Below are 16,249 nucleotides of genomic sequence, written 5' to 3'. Positions count from 1 at the left end.
GGCAAGCTCACTGAGTAGAAAAACACCGGGAAACAGGAGACCGCGGTTCTAAGCCCCGCCTGACCACTAAGCAGCCCGGTGAATTCAGGGAAACCTCAGAACCTCTCTAGGCGTGACTTCATCTGCAAATTACGGATTTGACTAGAAACTCTTTGGGCTCTCAGACACCATATTTATGTGAGGCAAGTGGGCTGTTTCGTTGAACCACAGAAATATGGTAAAGCATAGAATGTGAGACTTTTTAAAGTAGTGGGGACATTCTTTTCACAGGCCATCGCTGTTTCCCCAGCAAGATTGAGGGGTTTCACAGCTACAGTTGAAAATCAGACTTTTCTCAATTAGCAGAAATCGTTAGTGGGCAGAATTTCTTTAAAGTTTTTCTCCCATCCATTTCTCTAAAACTAATGGCACCGAAAGTGAAGGCTGACAATAAGATGGAATGAATAAGTAGAAAACAAATACTTATGAGGGTAATTTGCAAATATTTGACCATGTTTAATTGGGTGACCTTTTTCTTTTCCTTTCTCTTCTTTTTAATGGGCTTCTGTGATCCTAGTTTTGATCTGGTACAGGGATATTATAATACAGTTACGTTTTTGTCATGCAGGGTGTCATGCGGGGTCTCAGCTCCTGCTCCCCACATAAGAACGCAGGACATGGTGAGGCCAAAAAGGAACACCCACGGAGCCATGGATAGGGGAGTCATACCACTATAGTCTCACTGGCGGCTGGGTTGGAGACACAAGAAGCAGGAGCCACACGATCTGCAACCTGCCGTCCGCTTCTCTGCCAACCAACCAACCCCACTTGTTAGCTGCAACCCGCCGTGCTAGCTCAGCCACCATCTTCTTGCTAGCCCCCATTTTCTGCTAGCGTAGCCACAGCAGTTATATTAGTGGCCAATAGCTCACTGGTTACAGGTGACGGCCAACTAGCCACAGCTGATGGCCATTTACTACCTGAGCCAGCACCTCTCCATGTGAGGCCGAGAGCCTGGAAACTGCACTCCTGGCTCTGTCCCCACAGTTTTCTAAGTCTAAAATTGTTTCTATTCCTTTTAGTCCAGCTAAATTTGCTGTTATTTTATGGTGTTCAGTAAAGAATATGGTATTCAAGGAAAAGCCCTTGACTCTGATTGCTCCTTCACATGAGTAAATCTGAAAGTCACGGGTCTAGTTTTATAGAAGAAAATAACAATAAGGCCCAAAGAGGGGAAGTGACCCGGTCAAGGTGACACACATAGTTAATGGGAACAGGACCATGAACCCGAGGGCACCAAGTTCCCTGACCTGAGTCCTCTGGAACTGAAATGGTTCCATGCATCTGGAAAAAGCATAGTTTAAACAACTTCTGCTTGTTAATAATAAATAAGGGGACCATTTCTCAAGGGAATTGAACTGTTTCATTTGTATGAAATTAAATTTTATGATACCTGTGGGGACAGAGCCCCAGAGAACAGTTTCCAGGCTCTCGGCCTCTCGTTGAAAGGTGCTGGCTCGGGTCTTAGATGGCCACCAGCTGTGGCTAGTTGGCCGTCAGCTGTAACCCTTGAGTCATTGGTCACTAATATAACTGCCGCGACTACATTGGGCAGTCGAGTCGAGGAAGGTTGCTCGGTTGGCAGAAAAGCGGACAGCAGGTCGCACGTCGTGTGAATCTAGCCTCCAGTGAGACTATAGTGGTATGACTCCCCTATTTATGGCTCTGTGGGTGTTCCGTTTTGGCCTCACCACATACTGTGTTCTTGTGTGGGGAGCGGGAGCTGAGACCCCGCAGGCCACCCCGCACGAAAATACCCTTGTAAAAATGTTTTATGCGACATTATTTTGTTCTTTGTGAGAACCATCAAAAGGGCAGAACTTTTGGTGGACTTTACAACAAATCATCTCATATGTGTAAGCACAAAACTAGCTCAAAATGGTCCTATCCTTTTAACAAGATACTGAGTTACTTTTCAGAGACAACAGACCAAATCCTCATGTCATGCAGATAAAGCATGAACAGAGGAGAGAACTTTGACCTCCAGTTGCACCCAGCATCAAAGTCTCGTTCCCCTCTCCCCTCCACATGGAACAAAACAATTGGATGTAACTGGAATTTGAACACCAGAATGCTTTTAGAAGCAAAGTTTCCAGGAAGAACCCCTTGTCATAAATGACCAAATTCCAAGGTCCTCCAATGAAAACTTGCCCCACCCGTACTTCCACATATGTGTTCTCCCTAGCCCCTTAAAAAACCCTTAACCTAGTCCAGTGAGCTAGATTGATCTGAGGTACCATTAGGTCTCCCATCTTCTTTGTTGGCAACTTCTCGATCAATAAACCTTTTCTTACTCCAAACTCTGCTGTTTTGAGTTTTGTCTTTTCGAAACATCAGGCATACGAACTTGGGTTCAGTAACAACTGAATAATTTCAACATTGAACAAAAATCATAGTGGAAGCTGCTTAACTGACTAAAGCGATGGAAATTGAACAAGTAAGCAGATTGGCTAAATGAGAATTTCTTTATCATAAGGATCCTGTAAATGTAGCCTTAAGTTATGCGTTTTGCTGGAAAGGATGACAGAGAGATGGAAGACTCTGAGAATCGATTAAAAAATCCAGTTAATGAAGTAATTCATATGTTTCTCTCATCAGGTTAGGCCAATGGTTCTGAGTATAGATTCCTGGGGGTCCCTCAAACCATTTCAGGGATCTGAAGGTCAAAACTGTTTTATAATGAAAGATGTTATTTGCCTTCTTCGTTCTCATTCTCTTATGAGTGTATAGTAAATCTTTCTAAGACCTTTGAATTATGTGTGGTATTGTGACTAGCTGCATATAGAAGCAGATATGCAAATCCAGACATTTTCTTGTAAGCCAGTATTAAAAAGATTTGCAAATATTGTAAAACAATGCCATTCTCATTGATGTTTCTTTGGAAAATATAGGTATTCTTCATGAACCATGTGTTCTTTATGTTAATGTGCAATGGGTTTACTCATGTCTTTTTCAAATAAATAATACAAATGCTTAAAATAGTTTCCAGTTTTAATTTCAAATACTACAAATGGGAATAATGTTAATAAACAAAATTTAACCAAGTAAATGTGAAGATTGGCTTTACTAAGTAACTCATGAATTGAGCAGCATCTCATCAAGCAACTTGAAGGGAGCTCTGAATGGTTGTACAAAATGGAAGGTTTTTATAGGAAGAAGGGTGGGGCAAGGAAGCTATTGACTAAGGAAAAGAAAGGGTTATTTTTGGGCCGGACATCTTTTCTTGGGGAAAGAAAAGGAGAAGGGTTTTCTGTGTGTGTGTTTCTTTTCTTTCCTTTTCTTTTCTTTTTTATCATGCAGATTGCTGTTTCTTTCTATGGGGGATAGAGAAGGCCCTTGTGACAGATTACCTTACCGGTGCTTGTCTGGAAAATTCCAGACTGATTAAGATTATATTTCTGGGAGAGGTTGAAACTGCAATTTAGAACAAGTATTAACTTTAGGTTTGGTATCATGGTATCAGTTCTTTTAGGACAAGTGATGCCATTTTCGGTCTGGGGATTTCTCTTTAACAATAGCTAAACCCACATAAACAAAGCTCTTTAGGTCCTCAATGATTTTTAAGGGTATACATGGTCTTGAGCCCCCCCCCCCAAAAAAAAAAAATTGAGTATTGCTGTGCCAGGCAACGGTGACACAGTGGTGAACACCACACTTTCCTTCTCAGAGCCAACTTGAGCTCGCAACCCAGTGAGTAAATAGGTGATCAATATCCAGCAGAAAATACCCTACAGGGGAAGGACAGAGGCTTAGGGGGGTCCAGGGAGATTCTTCCCCAGACTTGGAAGCAGTGTTTTAATGAAAGTTTTCTGAAAGAAATAGAAAAGGGGTTCCTCAATCAACACTTTGGGCCTCACCCCTTTCATCTCTTAAGTATTCAACATCTTCCTTTTACTTGTATTCTTCCCATCAGCATTCATGTTTCTTCCACTAACAAAGAAGACAAAACTTAAATTCTCCAATCCTTGCTACTGCCCTCTCTATTCTCTCCCTCAGCCAAGTTTGTAAAGCACTCTTTTGCCTCACTGCCTCCATTTTTTCCCTTCCCAGTTTCTCCTCTACATACTCCTTTCTGCTTTTGTGAAGGTGAAGAGTGCTGTCATCTCTGTCACTAATCTCAGTTCTCATCCTGCTTCATGTCTCAATAATACTTGCTGCATTTCACCATTCTCTCCTCATCAAAACATTCTCTTCCACTGCTTCTGGAATACCCCAGTCTTCTGATGTTTCTGTCCCCTCTCTAGCTCTTGTTCTCAATCTCTTGGCTCTACTCATCCTTCCATCTACTCATTAGCTGTTGGAATTCCCTAAGGGGCTTAGATCCAGGGCTACTTCTCAGCTATGCTCTCATCAGTACCTGTGGTTTTGATTTAAATAACTTGTAAATGTATGCACATAACCCTCACCTCTCCCTGAACTTCCAACTACTTATTGGACACTCCCCTTGGATTTCTTAAAAGGATTTCAAACTAGTATTGGAAATCCAAATTTCTGATCTGTCCTATGAAAGGTACTTCTACTCCAGTTCCCTAATTTAACATCTCGTTGTGCAAATTGAAAGCCTAGGAGTTACTCCTGCCCTTCTCTTCTGTAACCCTCCTATATCTAGTCCACTGCCACGCCCTACTAATTTTGTCTCAAACATTTCCCACATCTATCCCCTTCCACACCAGCACCCTATTCCCAGATGATATTGTCCCTCTCCTGGTTTGTTGTGATACCTATCTGCTACCCTGCATTCATTTGTAACCGCTTCCATTTTTTCCTCCATACAACAGCCAGAGTGACCTTTCAAAATTGTAAATATCCTTTATCAAAATTCTTTAATGTGTCTCCATTACCTGTATAAAAAAATTCGTATTTTTTAGATCTGTATTAAAGGTCCATCATGATCTGGACTCCTCCTCTTCCCTTTCTAGCCTCACACTGTGGGGTAGGTGTGGGAGTATCATTGAACCCTCCAACATGCCATGCCCTAGTTATTTGAAATTGTTTGTTTTCCCTGAAAGACCCACATTCTGCAAAGCCACAGGCCAATGCCCATGATTTTTGCTTCACCTGGAACTCCCTCTCCACGTCTCGTTTATCCTCCTTCCCACTTCCTGATCACTTCTATTTATAATTCAAGTTGTAGCTCAAGCTTGGCTCTTTGGAGAAGTCTCTCTGTATGTCTGCCTTATCCTACCTCTTGCTCTCTTCTCTACTCCCAGACCTTGGTTCATAGGTCATATTCATATTCATTTACATTCTGTTGTTAATTATCACTGGCACATCTGTCTGACTCCACCATTTGACTGTGAGCTGCTGAGGGACAGGTGGGGTGTCTTTTCTGTGTCTTAAGTGCCTAGTTCAGTGCTGACATTTGGGAGGGATGCCTGGATGAAGAATTAAAACAAAACAAAAGGGGGCAATTAGATGCTTTTAAGCTGTGCCAAGCTGTCAGGTAAGTAAGGAACTGGTAACTGCCCTCACCTGCTTATGGATTGAACCCTGAGTTTTCCTTGGATTTTAATAAAGATGATCTGTGACTGTCCGCCCTAGACACAGAGGGAGAGGAGTTCCATTAGATGAAAGATTAGGGACCAGGTAGGTTGACCCAGGGGACAGGTCTGGGGGGGAAATGCCTTTCACAGTTTCCTGAGGATGACAGTAGTGCAAAGGTGCCCACGGGGGCAAATTAATACTAAGCCAATTAATATTTCGAGTAAGTAAAATTTCCTGTGATAGATACTGAACCCTGTCTCAGGTTGGCTTTATTTTTAATGTAAAAAACTAAAGAAATAAGTTGAAAGGAAGAAAGTGTTTTGCCTTAAAGATGTTTCACATTTTCCTTTTGACATTCAGGTTAAGATATCTGAATAAAAGATAGAAAGTATCAACTGGGAAACTTATTCCCTCACCATCAGCATAAAAAGAGAAATAAATTGGAGGAAAAGGAACATACCGTTCATTCAGGTGGAAATATATGTTCCTCGGTTGGGTCCAAAGGCTGAAATTCTTCTTTTCTATACGACTTGGTACAAACCTTAAGAAAAAAATAATAACATTTTAATCTGTTGGCAAGAACAACATCAAGGGTTGATAAGCATGATGGTCATTAACAGGCAAATACTGAGTTTCTCTTGTTTGAAAGGCCCTGGACTGCAGAGAGGGACACAAGGCGGTGAGAGACAGACCAGCCTTTCAGTTTTACTCTGACTGGAGAAACCTGGGGGAAGGGGGAGCAGAAGGAAGCCGGCAGCTGTTAAACACTTGCTCTGTTGTGCCCAACTCTGGGCTCAGCTGGAGAAAGATGAACTCTAATTAGGGTTAGCAGAAGCTAAGTGACAAAAGAGTGATACAAACAGCATGCTCCCCGGGAAGTCAGGGAGCAAGCCAACGTAGAGGCTTCCTGGAAGAGGGGTCGGGGGCGGGGGGAATAGAACCAGCACAGATTCATATGGGAGGCTAGTCAAGAGGTGTTAGGAAGAAATAAAAAAGATGACCTTGACTACAGAAGAGAGACTAGAAGGAGACAGTGTCAGAAGCAGTTCAGACCAGACTGTAGAAAGTTTTAAAAGGCAGTCTTCAGGCTTGAGATGGTATTTGGAGCCAGTGGGAGACACTCAGCATTTTCTTAGTCGATATTTCTGGGAGATTAATTTGACTGTGATATGCAGTGGTTCCCAATTCCAGACCTGCAGGCTGGTTGGATATGTCACCTAGGGAACTTTGTAAAAATTCAAGGTATTCCTAGATCATAACACAGGAGGTTCCAGTGCCGTAAAACCGAGGGAAATCCCAGCTAATTACATTTTTAAAAGCTTCCTAAGGAATTCTGGGAAATTTGGGAACCCTGCCATGAGTTGGGTTGTACGGGGAGGCAGGAAGGAGACCAGGTGAGGAACTTGCGATAATCTCAGTGTACATGAAGATGGTCTGGACCAGGGCAGTATGGATACAGACGAAAAGCAGTAGAGAAGCTTAAGGGCTGGTGCATGTTACATTCATCAGGCCTTGGTTATGGGGGAGAAAAAAACAAAAAATGGTGATACCTATAACCTGAGTATGGAAGTCAGGAGAGACACTGGTTTAGTGGATGGAGTCTGAGTGGGAATTACAATGGACTCAGGATTCGGTATGTGAAGGAAGGGTCAAGAGAGAGCAATAGGAAAAGATCTGGGAATCATTTATGGAGTTCTTTCCTGGAATCTCAGGAATGGATGAGGCATTAAAGTGGAGAAAGTGCATAAAAAAGAACTAAACAGGAGACAAGGAAGATTAATGCAGAAGGGAAGAGGGTATGTGTGAGAGGTGGCTGCTTCTGTGAGAAAGGCTGTCTCAGATGAGGTACAGACTTGCCCAATATTATCCCATAAGTAGAAATTACAGGAAAGCAGATCTCAGATCAATTAAGAAATGGCTTTCTAATGCAGAACTGGCCCAGGGAACCGTTGTTGGTGGTTACAGTTCCAGCGAAGTTCACCATTGAGTTTCCAGTTCTCACAGAAACTAAACATGGTTAGTTGACACTTTGCAGGGAGGTGATGTGGGGGAAATTATTGCTGACAAATGAGTAATGGTTAAATTAAGCACTTCATTAGATTTTCTGCAATGTTGTTTTTTATGCATATGAAACACCATCTTAGAGTTCATTCTTATTTATATTTTCATTGAGGTCAGAAGCATCAAATGTAGCTTCAAGGAGTCCATTACCCACATTGTCCTTAGGCCTCAGATCACCGGGACTCTGCTCTGGGTCCCAATTCTGGTCTCCTCTTGCCACACTCCATCTCAAGGGGCAAGGAGTCCTTGGCATAAAAGGGACATTCCACTCACAGCCAATACCTCATCTTCTAACCACAAGTTGTGGGCACCCATGACCTCAGGATTCCCTTCCCCAGTGGCACCAAACCTACTTCCAAGGCCCATATGGGCCTCTGCTCTAGTCCTGCTTCCCAGAGAGAGCAGATGGGCAACGTGGAGTTCACCCATAGGCCTTTGAAGCTGCCAAGGAGCAGCTGTTTGGGGGATGGACAGAGCTTGGACATGTGAGCTGGGTATCAGTCTGTGATGGCATCAATGCAAGACAGAGCTGGGGGAGGGGAGAGAAGAGCATTGGGCATCTTCCATTTGTACTCTTGCTTTGGGTCTTGCAAATGTTAGGGGCAGGTCTGCCCTTTCCTTCCAGGCCAGGCAGTGGTATTTGGTAAGCAGGTTATTTAATTACCACTAGGTAAGAAGCTATGCCAATCTTTAAAGCTTCCTCCTCCCCTTTTCAATCTAAGCTAGATACCAAATGAATTTGGTTTTTAGAGGGAATTCTATTTCTGCTGTGACTACTATACCATCCATAGGAATTTCTTTTTTAAAACATTTTCTGTATGTGCAATTACAAAATTAAGCATGTTCATGTAAAAAAGATCATGTAGAGTTGCTGTAAAATCTAGAAAATAAAATTCATAATCCAATTGTGTGGAGATAACTACCATTAACGTTATGCGTATTTCCTCCCATTTTTATTCTCTCTCTCTCTCTCTCTCTCTCTCTCTCTCTCTATATATATATATATATATATATATATATATATATATATATATATATATATTTCCCCCCCCCCTAAAAATTTGGTGTCAGGTGCTCAATTAAAAAAAAAATTTAACTGGAAACAATTTTATTTTCAAATTCTTCCAATATTACACAAAAAAGATTTTTAAAGATAGCTTAAGTTTCAGTCATGTGGGTATACCATGATTTATTTAAGTGATCTCCTATTGTTGAACACTTAAGTTATTTCTAAGTTTTGTTATTATAAATGACATTATGACAAGCATCCCCGTATATAATAAATATTTGACCTACCTCTAATTTCCTGGGGTAGATTCCTGGCAGTGGAATTACTGAGTCAAAAAGTATAAACGTAGACATTTTTAATGTCCTGAATACTCTCTAATTTCTATTGTTTTTGTGAGTCATCTCTTGCCAAGATTGGTCCTAACGGCAATTTCGAACATTAATTATTAGGAAAAATTGGCATTTACTAAGTAACTGCTATGTGCTTATCACGGTGCTTGGGACTTTATGTATATCATTTATGTCTATCATTTAGTCTTTCCAACAACTTCCTTGAAGTATCCCAATTATACCGAGGAGGAAATTAATCTTGAGCTGGAAGTTTCAGAGCTGGGACTCAAGTTGTGTCTGCTCTTGCCAAAGTTGGTGTCACCATGCTGGTACCATCTTTGAGTAGTTACTACTTCCTGCAGGCCCAGCACGTAACATCCCTTTCTCCCAGGAAGACTTGGGTTTGCAGTGGCTGAATGTCAATGGAGGGAAAGGGATAGAAGGAGTGGCAGAAAAGAAGTGCTTTGGGGACTTCCATAAGTCCTTCCACTAGCACCCCAATCCCTGTTAGTTAGGTTCAATATGCTAGATCAATAAGGTGCACTAAGACCAAACAGGAAAAGTTGCAGATAAAAGAGGAGAGAAAAAGAAGGGCTTATACTAGTTTTGTTCTCACGCTTCTTTTCCTCTTGATCTAAGCAAATTTCTTGTCCCCATTCATTTGGCAGCAAGATGAACTCGAAGGAAGAAAACAAGGAATGCAAAATCAGGGAATCCTAGAGCTGTAAAATAGCATAGGAGGTATTTGATGATGATAATAATAATATTAATGATGGTGGTAGTAGTACCAATGGTAGTAGCTTTATTGATTAATTATACTAGAGGTTTTATTGAGCACTTATATGCTCAGTATGTGCTCAACCTGATATTTTCTACTTTACAGACATGATATAATTTAATCCTGATAATCATAATCTTCTTTTACATGTAAGGAAACAGGGGCCCAGAAAGGTTAAGTAATTTATCAAATTATATACCTAAAGAATAGCAGAATCAGAACTGAAAGCTATGTATCCTGATAATGGAGTTCACGCTTGTAAAACACAGCTTTGTAGTGCCTATAACTATTAACAACTAGTGTCCACCACAGTCCGTGCTTCCCATCCACTAAGGCATTTCATCCTCAGAACAACCCTCCAGAGAGAGGACAGAAATGCCTGCAGGCCCTGCAGCCTCCTGAGTTAGAACAACACCCTCCCAGCTACCACCGAGAACCAGGGGTTGGCTCCATGGTCGGAGTCTCCCTTCTGCTGGATCTGTGGCCCCTCCATCCAGATCAGCCTAGGAATCTGGCGTAGGCCTTTTCTCTGCACTTATTTGAACCCGTGTTCTAGCTGATTAAATAATCTTTATATTCCTGAGGAAACCGAAAATGAAATACAGGTGACAATGGAAGGTACCTAGTTTCTATAACACATAAATTCAATAAATAATGAATAAATTGAAAAATAAATGGATAAATAAATAAATAAATAGATAGATAGATATTATTGTGACTTGTCTTGCTTCTCCAGCTCAGGCAAATAGTAATACTAATATTTATAACTGCTAGGCACCAAAACAAATGTTTTACGTGAATATTTTGTTTACATGGCTTTCTAGTTTCCAGTCTTAAATTTTTCCTTTAGACATATTTTCTTGCATGTCCCTTTTGGCACCATCTTAACTCTTTCTCACTCCCCCCCCCCTTTTTTTTACAATTTAGAAATCAAAACATCTCTGGATATATAACTTCTGCAGTTTATAAGATATAGCTTTGCAGAAAAAAGATTGTACTTTTTAAATTAATGATTCCATGTATTCTTTTTTAGCTATTTACCATAGGTTTTTTTTTTTGGGGGGGGGGGGTTGAATTGTAGGGAGTGGGCAGAGGAAGGTCTGAAACAAATTCTCTATGGATGTTATAGATTGCTATTGATTCCATGCAACATGAAAGATGGAAATGGTTTCTCCTCTCTTCCCCATAGACCATTAGTACTAATCAAAGATGTTATCACATTGAGAGAGGACATAGGCATTTATTTCACAACATGTTTCACTTTGGCTATAACTCCACAAAATGTGCTGCTGAAATCACAGTGTGAGAAATAGACTCTTCTCTGTTTTTTCCTATCACAAAGCTAGATGTTAGGAAGATGGCCTCATCAGTTTTCACTTAGAATATGCTATTCTACAAACTTCACCTTCAAAAAGGCCATTAAGCTGCTACCTGTCTGTATTTCTGAGAAAAATATCTAGTACACTCACTGAGAGGGCCAGAATGGTAAACCTCTGAGTCTGTAATGCACAATTCTGTCCTTTCCTTGAAAACCAATTCCGCGTAATGGGTGTGATGCTTTGCTATTAAATCCAGAAGTGCTGGTACAGCAGCTATCAGTTGCTGCATACTCATAGGACTAAAACTTTCTCCCCTTTCCACAAAAGGTCTGTGTCCAGTACAGTGGCATAAATTACCCCATAGACATAAATATACAATGTTTCAACACAAAGGACACTTTTCTGCCCTTTGTCTCCCTTGTTCATAACTAGGACTTCCCTCTTCTCCAATAAGAATCATAGACAAAAATCCCAGTAGTTTTTCTTGATTGAACCAGTGTCCTCATTCAGGATACATTTCTGGGGAAGGGTGCAGAGCAAGAAATCAGTGAAGAGAAAGGACGAGGGATGGAGGAAACCCCTACAAGGGGCACAGGTCACAAGCCAGAGATGTGCGCATCTCATGAGCAGAGGCACTGACTGCTTTTGTTCCAGACTGTGTTTTCAAGGATGTTGGTAGAGTGAACAACCTTGGAAGATAAAGACTATGTGGCCCTGCGGAAGAATTGTCAAGACTTCTTACTGCCCAGTATAATAAAAATAAGGTCACCTCCTGGGAGGCTTATTACAAAACATTTGGGTTCCCTGATCTCAGGGCTCCTCTCCTGTAACACACACAACCCATTGCATATCCAGCTGTCAGTTGGCCCCTCTGCACATTGTCTTGTGGGAATCAGGGCTCGGGAAGCTGGCATAAGTGTCACTACTCTAGCTGTGCCGTTGTTGTGAATAATAAAGTCCTTTGTCTCTGAGCCAGGAGTGTTGTGTCTTCTGCCAACATTTGTCAGACTGTGTCAGGCTAACTTGGTAGGGTAAAATATCAAACGCTTTATTGTTCTTGATAATCACTTGATGGTATTAAAAGATCTTATAACATTGGAAGGACTAACACTGACACAGAGGAAGTATCTCTTACAAAGGTTAGGAAAGCATGTTTGAGGGCGTGGTTCCTAGATTTAATCAGGAGGCCACTGTGTTATAATTATTTCTGTGTCTCTTTAGATCAGTGATTCTCACCTTTATGGAGGCAGTCATAGACTCTGAGAATATGAGGAGAGTTCTCTTTTGTGACTATTTCCTCCAAATCACATGTGAAAAAATTTTGCACATTCATGGGCTCCTTAAAGACATGAATTATCCCTGAATCAGAACCCCTTGTTTGGACTGATTCTCCCTACGAGTAAGAACCATAGCATACTGCTCATAACACAGTAGACACTCAACTGATGTTTATAGATGGGCGCATGAAGAAATGTGAGAATGAAACAAGTAAATTAGAAGACTAGACACTTACACCGATGATACTCCAAAATATGAAACTCAACAAAACTTTAGTCTTGGGGGGAAAAGTAATCATAATAAAGGAAGCTCCTGATAATTCTCTAGGAAAAATAACAGGAAAATGATCTCAAGAAAACAAACAGATTCAGACAGTAAGATGGTTAAGAACACGGATTCTACAACCAAATTACCTGGGTTCAAATCCTGACTCTTCCATCTGCTACTGATGTGATCTTGTCCGTAACTTAACCAATCTGTACTTCAGTTTTGTCATCTGTACAATCGGCACATAGTACCTACCATAGATAGCATAGTGCCTGATACATAGAAAGTACTCATTAAAAGTCAGCTTTGTGATGATGTCTAGATACTAAAGCACAGACTGTGGGTGATAAAGAAGACTTGCAATTTTGGTGCAATCATGCTACTGTCGTCTAACATTGGCCACCCAAACCTACAGGGATGAGACCCACTCATGGGACCTGGCAATGTTAGGAAGAAAACTAACAAAGGAGACAGGGACCACATGATCCTAACATATAAACTTGAGTGGCAATCCAGAGATCTCACAGGAAAGAAGGGGGTAAAGACCATTTCAGGGAGAGCTTACAGAGGAACGAACAGGAATGTGGCTGTGACTCTCTCATGCCTCACACCACGGGCTGCCTGAAGGTAACCATCCTGCCTCACTTCTTCTCTCCAAACTTACTGTTTTTATCCCTGACCCTCTGATCCTTGGCCTTTGTTGGCTTTTGATATCTGCCTTTAGCCCCTCAAGTTTTGGGCAAAATGTTGAAACTTCTACTTCTGGCTTATTGAACCCAACTTCCTCTGTCCGGACTCCTAGTTTCAGCATCCTTTGCAGTCCCAATATGGGATGTCGTCAAGTCTCCAACCCTGTCCTACCAGTTAAACCAACATCTAGCTCCCAAGGGATTTGAACAACACAGGCCACTTACTCCAACAAAAAGGATGGGGTTTCCCTAAAATAAATGATAAAACTGATAACCGGGGAAGGACATAGCTGGGAAGGGATCCTTCAATTACCCAGGTTTTGAGAAATTCGGTCTCTTCTACAGAAGAGGGGCTAAAATGTTCTAACATGGCTCAAAAGTGAAAGGAATAAATGAGGGGAATGGCTGTCAAGCTAATCAGAGAGCCTGTGATATGAAAGTCAGAGAATGTTTGGGGAGAACATCTTTGGGTTCATAACAAGAGAAAGAGAAGAATGCTGGGTGTTTTTATTTAGGGCTGTAGGCTTATGAAAGCTACAGTTTCAGGAAGTACACAGCAATGATGAAACTTCTCCCACTTATCAGAAACTGGAAAAAGGAAATACAACATAAACTGCATACAAAGCACTCAGAAATTAAAATTGGAGGACAGAATTGTAAATAAGGAAGAAATAAGGAGTGGGGCAGGGCACTGTAACCAGACTGTTCTCTGATCAGTGAAGACAAAGAAAGGATATGAACAAATGATGGAAACAATGGGGCAAACTGATGTGAAAGCAAGTGTGGCACAGAGCAGTGTCAAGTTGTCTAAGGCACCGGAGAGAGATATGTTTTGTGGAAAGTATTGTCAACCATAAACTATATCATGCAGAAAACAAATATCTTGCTCAATGAAGATAGAGTGATAGTAACAGATGCAAGAGAAAAACAAAACCATCTTATTCTAACTTTTGATTCCATATTTCTCACCGAAGAAATGCTTGGTACACTAAAAGCATCAGACGAGCACAGTTAAGAAGGAAATGAAGCTCAAGGTACGTGATTTTAAGAGAGCACTTAGCCTCTTAAATTCATTCAAGTGGTCAGATCAATCAAGGCTAATTATGGACTATGACTTTGAAATTATTTGTAGATGAGTTTGTGAAACCATAATCAGTAATCTTTTTGAGACATCACAGAAAACCAGAGCAATGCTAGAACCTGGAGACAGGCGACCATTGATCCTGGTTTTCAAAAAGATGGATTTAGATGTGGTCAACTTTGCTGTCAGGCAACTTCCTGGGTTTACTCTGGAATGAATTGCTGATGAGAGGACCCACAACGCTGGTCCCTAAGAGGAGGCTGGGTACTCAAGAAAACTAGCAACATCTTCTTTTGAGATTAGATTTCTAGACTGAGCAACTGATCAGTGTCACAGACACAGGGCTTGGGGGTTTCACAGGCATTTGGCAGTGTCTGCACTCCCTCTGTGGAGAAGCCAGAGAAAGGTAAATGCATGATACCACAGCAGGGTTTATACTTGATTGAGCAAGTGTGAACGGTGTAGAGTATTTTTCTCATAGTTCTGCACTTGGCTTACTTGTCAATATTTTAATCAACAGCTTACAAAGAGAGAGAAGGTAATGTTGATCAGATTTGCAAGTAATGGCAAAAAAGTTAAAAACTATCTTGATAGGATAGAATGAATAGATGAAATTTAATAAGAATTTAAAAATTTCCAAAAGGACAGAAAGGGGAAACATCACTTTAAAAGTCTTAAGGCATTTCAAATGATTGCAAAATTATGAGTCATAAGTGGTTGTTTTTCCCCTGATTCCTAAGAGTCTGCGATTTCATAAGCATTAATAGTACTTAACTAGCAACTGTAGCAGCAACAGCCACAACAAAAAGTAAAAACAACCCAAAAAGTCCTTGTGTCTTTTGGCTAGCTCTAAGTATATCATTAAAAGATTTTTAAGGTCCTAATATTTCCAAACACCATTCCAGTAACATTTCAGTTGCATCAAGTCACCGAAGCAAAGACTGTTTCAATAAGCTTATGCTACCCAAACATACATTACCCTAAAATGATCAGAAACAATTGATACAGTGCCAAGACTCATAGTCATATGGAAAATTCACTTTATTTTCTGGCTTGCTGCCACAGTTTCCCCTCCTGCTAAATATGGATGGATAACACTTACCAACCCTGCTTGAGGGGCGTGGATCATAAAGATCAACGAATCAATCTTTGTCAAGCCATTGTGTTTAATTCCTTGGAGGAAAATGCTCACAAATCCTTGCTCCTCTTGTTAAAGACAATACCCATTCTATAGTATCAGAGAGTCATGACTCACCACCCAAGTTTTCCACTGACTGCTTCGTGGGGGGCTCCAGGAGCCTCCTTAGGAGAGTGTAGATGTCCCTCACCACACCTGGGGTGCAGAACCTGCCTGGGTTTCTTGGCCTTTAGCATTCCTTTCCTAAAAGCACAGAACACAGAGGATCCAGCCTGAAAGCTGAGGCGTAGGCAGCTCTCAGATGACAAAGAGGCTTCTGATTGGCACAGCTGAAGGTAGGCACAGTCCCATCACGTACCAACTGGAAGTGCTCTGATTTGTTCACACTGGAAATGCCAAGGGAAGCTTTGGGGAAAGAGATTGCTTTGAGGTAGTTGGGAGAAGCAGTCTTTACGGTCATCCCAGGGCTTGACTTCAAGGGCACGGCTTGGATTCAACCAAGACCACAGACACAGATTATCTGCTTTGATTTTGTTCTCTCCCTCATTCTGTTTCTACTTGAGGGAAAAGAAAACAAATTTGAAGAGTAGGGATTTATTGTAAAATCTTCTGTCCATCAAGAGAGCTCCAGCATTTTCACTTCTCATTTCCTGTTCTGACGTTGGAGAGTTATCTGGTGTTTCATTCACGCTGGGACATTTTTACTAATGAATCTTCAGTACATGAGCTAAAAAAAATCCCACACAAATACCTGAGACTAACGTACCCAGCTGTGTG

At 41.2% G+C, this 16,249-nt stretch overlaps 1 long non-coding RNA gene across 1 annotated transcript in view; it reads right to left on the bottom strand.

Annotated features, from left to right (window-relative positions):
• LOC109455121 (aldehyde oxidase 4) overlaps nucleotides 1-15,859 on the bottom strand; it is a 119,266-nt gene extending 103,407 nt beyond the window's left edge. The window contains exons 1-2 of the long non-coding RNA XR_012495729.1: nucleotides 15,590-15,859; nucleotides 5,984-6,064 (exon numbers count right to left, since the gene is read on the bottom strand). This is a non-coding gene — a long non-coding RNA (aldehyde oxidase 4). The remainder of the gene's footprint in view (nucleotides 1-5,983; nucleotides 6,065-15,589) is intronic.
• Nucleotides 15,860-16,249: the final 390 nt, after the last annotated feature.

This window comes from Rhinolophus sinicus, linkage group LG01 (genome assembly GCF_036562045.2).
Source record: "Rhinolophus sinicus isolate RSC01 linkage group LG01, ASM3656204v1, whole genome shotgun sequence".
Taxonomy (NCBI): domain Eukaryota; kingdom Metazoa; phylum Chordata; class Mammalia; order Chiroptera; family Rhinolophidae; genus Rhinolophus; species Rhinolophus sinicus.
The sequence above is the reverse complement of the archived record's forward strand: the minus strand, read 5'-3'. Positions and strand labels throughout refer to the sequence as shown.